The following is a 7,167-nucleotide window of genomic DNA, read 5'->3' on the forward strand; positions in this document are numbered from 1 at the left end:
CTCTCTATTCACAGATAACTTTATTTATTTATTTACTGAGGCAGAATTTCGTTCTTGTTGCCCAGGCTGGAGAGCAATGTTGTGGTCTTTGTTCACTGCAACCTCTGCCTCCTGAGTTCAAGTGATTCTCCTGCCCCAGATTCACAAGTAGCTGGGATTACAGGTGCCTGCCACCATGCCTGGATAATTTTTTTGTATTTTTAGTAGAGACAGGGTTTCACCATGTTGGCCAGGATTTTCTTGAACTCCTGACCTTGGGTGATCTGCCCACCTCGGCCTTCCAAAGTGCTGGGATTACAGGCATGAGCCACTGCACCTGGCTTTTTTTTTTTTTTTTTTAAACTTGTTTTATTTTAATGGCTGAACTATGTCATCACAGAGGCCAGTATGTACAGACAAAGGGCGAGCTTTTATTTCTCCGTCTCTTCCTCCTTGGACAAAGTCTTGATGATCTTCTTCTTCTTCTTGGCCTGGAGGTGCTCTTCACGTTGCTTACGTGCTTCCTCGGTCTTAGACCTACCAGCCTCAGCCTGGTCAGCCAGGAGCTTCTTGCAGGCCTTGTCTGCCTTCAGCTTATGGATTCCGTGAGAATCTGCTTATCTTTGAACACATTGCTTATCTTCACCTTCAGGTACAGGCTGTGATACACGTGGTGATCGATATTCTTAGCTTCACGGCATCTTCTAAGTAGTCTGCATAGAATCCTCATTCTCCTCATCCACTTGACCTTCTCTGGCATTTGGGCATTGGCTGTACCCTTTCACTTACCTATGCCCATGTGCCAGCCCTTCCACTGGGCCAACATGTTTTTCCGGCATCAAGCCTGGGAATGGACAGTCACAGGCTTACAGATGATCAGCCAATCTTTGATCAGTTTCCGGATCTGCTGATAGGAGTTGGCATTGGCGATTTCATTGGTCTCATTGGGGTCCAACCAGTACTTCTTCTTGCCACAGTGGAGGACACAAGCAGCTAGCGTCTTCTGAAGCCCAAGCATTCAGAAGAATAGCCTATTTTTAAGAAAACACTAAAATGGGGCCGGGCACAGTGGCTCACGCCTGTAATCCTAGCACTGTAGGAGGCCAATGTAGGCAGATCATCTGAGGTCTGGAGTTCAAAACCAGCCTGACTGACATGGCAAAACCCTGTTTCTACTAAAAATACGAACATTAGCTGGATGTGGTGGCTGCAGCAGTGAAAAGAGAGATAACTTTTATTAACATTTTGGTGTTTCCTCTTTTTTTTTTTTTAGATGGAGTCTTACTCTGTCACCAGGCTGGAGTGCAGTGGTGCAATCTTGGCTCACTGCAACCTCTGCCTCCTGGGTGCAAGCGATTCCCCTGCCTCAGCCTCCCAAGTAGCTGGAATTACAGGTACGCAGTACCACAACCGGCTAATTTTTTGTATTTTAGTAGCGATGGGGTTTCACCATGTTGGCCAGGGTGGTCTTGATCTCCTGACCTCGTGATCCGCCTGCCTTGGCCTCCAAAAGTGCTGAGATTATGGGCATGAGGCTGTTTTGTTGGTTTTTTGTTTTTTTTTTGAGATGGAGTCTTGCTCTGTCTGCCAAGTTGGAGTGCAATGGTACAATCTTGGCTCACTGCAGCCTCGGTCTCCCAAACTCAAGCAATTCTCCTGCCTCAGCCTCCAGAGTAACTGGGATTACAGGCGCCCACCACCATGCCTGGCTAATTTTTGTGTTTTTAGTGGAGATGGGGTTTCACCATGTTGGCAAGGCTGGTTTTGAACTCCTGACCTCAAATGATCTGCCCACGTTGGCCTCCCAAAGTGCTGGGATTACAGGCATGAGCCACCGTGCCCGGCCACATTTTGGTGTTTTCTTAAAAATAGATTCTATTCTTATTTATTTGTGCATGTGTGTGTTCTTCCTATGAGACCCCTGGGCTTGCTCACATGTTGCCTTCTCTCTAGCCACTTTCCTCTTGTTGCCATCTTCTTCTAGATTTATTGAGGTATAACTGACAAATAAAAAGTTGTTGGTATTTGAGATATGCAACGTGATGTTTGATATGCTTGATATTCACAGTGGTATCATTGTGAAATGATCACCACAATCAAACTAATTCACATATCGTGTGTGTGTGTATGTGTGTGTGTGTGTGTGTGTGTGTGTGTGTGTTGAGAAATAAGTATACAAAACAGTATTTTTTTTTCTATATGGAGTCTCGCTCTGTCATCCAGGCTGGAGTGCAGTGGCATGATCTCAGTTCACTGCAACCTCCACCTCCCAGGTTCAAGTGATTCTTCTGCCTCAGCCTCCCAGTAGCTGGGACTACAGGTGTGCACCACCACGCCTGGCTAATTTGTATATTTTTAGTAGAGACAGGGTTTCACCATATTGGCCAGGCTGTTCTCAAACTCCTGACCTCATGATCTGCCCATCTCAGCCTCCCAAAGTGCTGGTATTACAGGCATGTGCCACCTCGCCTGGCCACAATACAGTATTGTCAACCATCAGCACCACACTGTACACAGCTTTTTCCAAAATTACCCATCCTGCAGAACTGAAGCTTTGTACCTTCAGCCAGTGTCACTCAGTTTCTCCCATCTCCCCAACCCCTGACAACCACCATTCTACTCTGTGCCTCTATGAATTCCACTACTTTGGAGTTCACGTGTAAGTGAGGTCATGCACTATTTGTCTTTTTATGCCTGGCTTATTTCACATAGCATAATGTCCTCCAGGTTCATCATGTTGCTGCAAATGGCAGAATTTCCTTCTTTTTAAAGGGTGAATAATATTCCATTATAGAAATATGCACACATATATACATTGCATATACCTATACCTACGTACATACATATATACACATATATATTTGTACACACACACACACACACACACACACACATCTATCACATTGTATCTGTCCATCCTTCCATGGACATCTAGGTTGTTTTCGTATCTTGGCTATTGTGAATAATGTTGCAATCAACATGGGAGTGCAGACATTTCTTCAAGATACTGATTTTAGTTAGGTGTGGTGGCTCACACCTGTAGTAAGCCTAGCATTTTGGGAGGAGATCAGTTGAGCCTATGAGTTCGAGACTAGTCTGGGCAACATGATGAAACCCCATCTCAAAAAAAATACAAAAATTAGCCAGGCATGATGGCACATGCCTGTGGTCCCAGCTACTCGGGAGGCTGAGAATGGAGGATTGCTTGAGCCTGGAGGCAGAGGTTGCAGTGAGCTGAGACCGCACCACTGCACTCCCGCCTGGGTGACAGAGTAAGAGCCTATCTCTTAAAAAAGAAAGAAAAATGTCTGTTCAAGTTCTTTACTCATTTGTAAATAAATTTTTTTCCCTCCTTCCTTCTTTCCTTCCTGCCTTTTCTTTTCTTCCTTGAGTTGGAGGCGCATTCTGTCGATGGGACTGCAGGTGTGCACCACCATGCCCGGCTAATTTTTGTATTTCTTTAGTAGAAACAGGGTTTCACCATATTGGACAGGCTGGTCTCAAACTCCTGACCTTGTGATTTACCCGCCTCTGCCTCCCAAAGTGCTGGGATTAAAAGTATGAGCCACTGCGCCCAGCCTTTCTTTCTTTCTCTCTCCTTTCTTTTCTTTCTTCTTCTTTTTTTTCCCTACTGAGTTGTTTGAGCTCCTTATGTATCTTGGATATTAACACCTTCTGGCTGTGCGTGGTCACTCACATCAGTAATCCCAGCACTTTTGGAGGCCAAGGCAGGTGGATCACCTGAGGTCAGGAGTTCAAGACCAGCGTGGCCAACATGGCAAAACCCTGTCTCTACTAAAAATACAAAAAAATTAGCTGGGCCTGGTAGCACATGCCTGTAATCCCAGGCATAGGACTTGGGAGGCTGAGGAAGGAGAACTGCTTAAACCTGAAAAGCAGCGGTTGCAGTGAGCCAAGATTGCACTAGCCTGGGCAACAGAGTGAGACTCTGTCCCAAAAAACAAAGACAAACAAACAAAAACCAAAACCACAGAAACAACAAAGAAGCCACCTTCTCGGTTATGTGGTTTGTAAATATTTTCTTCCATTCCATAGGTTGTGGTTTCACTCTGCGCACTGTTTCTTGCCCGGCAGAAGCTTTTTAGCTTGATGCAATCCTAGTTGTCTGTCTTTGCTTTTGTTGTCTATGCCTTCAGTGTCATATCAAAAAAATCCTTGCCCAGACTGTCAAAAAGCTTTTCTTTATGTTTTCTTCTAGTAGTTCTACTGCTTCAGGTAAGTTTACATTTTTAATCCATTTTGAGTCAATTTTTGTGACAAGTGTAAGATCCAATTTCATTCTTCTACATGTATCAGTTTTATTGAAGAAACTCCTTTCCCCACTGTGTGTTTTTGGCATCTTCGTTGAAAATCAGTTGGCTATAAATTCATGAATTTATTTTAGGGATCGCTGAAATTTTGGTAGGAATTGCACTGAATCTGTAGGTCCCTTTGGGTAGTATGGACATTTTAACAACATTAATTCTTTCAGGTTCAAGCGATTCTTCTGCCTCAGCTTCCTGAGTAGCTGGGATTACAAGAGCCTGCCACCGCACCCAGCTAATTTTTGTATTTTTAGTAGAGACGGGTTTTCACTATGTTGGCCAGGTTGGTCTCGAACTCCTAACCTCAGGTGGTCCAATCCCCCGCCACCCCCCCACCCCCGCCGTCGGCCTCCAAAAGCGCTGGGATTACAGGCATGAGCCATTGTGCCAGGCTGGAAACATTACTTTTAGCCACTGCCAAACATTGTCATTCTCTGAATGTATGGCAAACTTTGGAATGCATCTTTAATTATTCTTTAGGATATACTTCTAGAAGTGAATTACAGAATCAACGCATAATAATTTAAAAGATATAAGCTACATTATCTTTTTATGATACAGAGTCTTTCTCTGTCACCCAGGCTGTAGTGCAGCTGCACGATCTTGGCTCATGGCATCTTCCACTGCCCAGGTTCAAACAATTCCTTTGCCTCAGCCTCCTGAGCAGCTGGGACTACAGGTGCGTGCCACCATGCCCGGTTAATTTTTTTTTTTAATTTTAGTAGAGACAGGGTTTTCACCATGATGAGGATGGTCTTGATCTGACCTCGTGATCTGCCCACCTCAGCCTTTCAAAGTGCTGGGATTACAGGCATGAGCCACCGCACCAGGCCTGACAAGCTACATGATCCTAAAGTTGTACCAATTCATATTCCAATCAGGAAGATGTGAAAGGTCCTGTTTTCTTGAACCCTCTCCGATTCTGCATATTAGCAGGTGTGTTGGTCTGGAGTTCCATTGCAGATAACAGAATCCACTCTAGCTGAAAGCAGAGTTATTGCCAGTTATTAGGAAATTATTAGGAGGTTTGGAGGGGCTGGTCCAAGCTCCCAGGAATAAATCCCAGAATCACATTACAGAACTGGTTTACTAAGGGAGCTCTGCCACTGTCTGGAAGCCTGGGAGTAAGAAAGTTGTGGCTGGAGGCAGTGGCTCATGCCTGTAATAGCAGCACTTTGGGAGGCCAAGGCAGGTGGATCACTTGAGGTCAGGAGTTCAAGACCAGCCTGGTCAACATGGCAAAACCCCGTCTCTACTAAAAATACTAGAATTAGCCAGGTGTGATGGCCTGTGCCTGTAATACCAGCTACTTACAATGCTGAGGTGGGAGAATCACTTGAACCTGGGAGGCAGAGGTTGAAGTAAGCTAAGATCATGCCACTGCATTCCAGCCTGTGTGACACAGGAAGACTCCATCTCAAAAAAAAAAAGAAAGTTCCATAATGATTGCAGTCTCTAGGCTCACAGTGCCTCTGTCATGAATCACACTATCAAAATGATCCATCTTAACCTGTGAAACTAGGAATTGGACCCTGGGACTTCTACAAATGCCACAGCAACTCTAAACGCCTCTGTCACCTGGCTTACTGGACAAAACAGTGTAACTGACAAAATTATGGCTTCTGCTTCTTAATTCCAATTTTTATTTTTCAAATTTTACATGAGCACATTGTTAGCTGTCAGGGAGTCTGAGAAATGTAGCATTTTACTTTCAAGCTCTCAGCAGGCAGTAAGACATGATCCACAGTGGTTGGAACGGAGCTGAATGGGCCATTCTATAGTATCTTCCACAGCCAACCTCTTTGGCAGCATCCATAAATACCCTTCTTCCTTTTTTCTTTTCTTTTCTTCTTTTTTTGAGGCAAAGTCTCATTGTGTCACTCAGGCTGGAGTGCAGTGGCATGATTTGGGCTCACTGCAGCCTCCACCTCCTGGGTTTGAGCGATTCTTCTGCCTCAGCTTCCCAAGTAGCTGGGATTACAGGTGCCCACCACCTCGCCCAGCCAATATTTTTGTATTTTTAGTAGAGATGAGGTTTCACCGTGTTGGCCAGGCTGGTCAGTAACTCCTGACCTCAAGTGATCTGCCTGCCTTGGCCTCCCAAAGTGCTGGGGTTACAGGCATGAGCCAATGTGACAGGCTCATATATAGCCTTCTGCCAATAAATCTTCCCCCCCAAAATAATAGCAAGACCCAACATACTCTCCTAAGGGACCCATATCTAATATAATTAAAAATGAGCTTATCCCAAAAAGGAGACCCAAGTCTCATTGCATCCATCTCTAAGAGATGTTCGTTCCTCTTCTAGTATAATCACATATTGATACCCTGTAATCAGTAGACTCAGTGATAAAGTTTACTATCCCTCTATATTAAATATTCTGACTTACTCCATATAATATAGTAGGTGGGCTGGGCGAGGTGGCTCATGCCTATAATCCCAGCACTTTGGGAGGCTGAAGCGGGCGGATCACCTGAGGTCAGGAGTTTGAGACCAGCCTGACCAATATGGTGAAACCCCATCTCTATTAAAAATATAAAAATTAGCCAGGTGGGGTGACATGTGCCTGTAGTCCTACCTACTCAAGAAGCTGAGAAAAGAGAATTGCTTGAACCCAGGAGTCGAAGGTTGCAGTGAGCTGAGGTTGCGCCACTGCACACCAGCCTGGGCGACACAGCAAGACTCTGCCTCAAAAATAAATAAAATAAATAAATAAGTGAATAAATAAATGTGGTTGAAATTTTCAGGGTTAGGGCAAGGGTCAGGGTCAGGGTCAGAATTAGCTGGGCCAGCAAAAGTCTGGAAGAGGACAGTTAGAGGATTAGAGAGAAGTCATTAGCCAGGGACCATGAAGAGAAGGCA

General features: G+C 44.8%; 1 pseudogene; it reads right to left on the reverse strand.

Moving 5' to 3' along the window:
• Nucleotides 1-410: 410 nt before the first annotated feature.
• LOC100385175 (large ribosomal subunit protein eL19 pseudogene) lies at nucleotides 411-997 on the reverse strand (annotated as a pseudogene).
• Between the last annotated feature and the right edge of the window lie 6,170 nt (nucleotides 998-7,167).

The sequence above is a fragment of the Callithrix jacchus genome, chromosome 2 (assembly GCF_049354715.1).
Source record: "Callithrix jacchus isolate 240 chromosome 2, calJac240_pri, whole genome shotgun sequence".
NCBI lineage: Eukaryota > Metazoa > Chordata > Mammalia > Primates > Cebidae > Callithrix > Callithrix jacchus.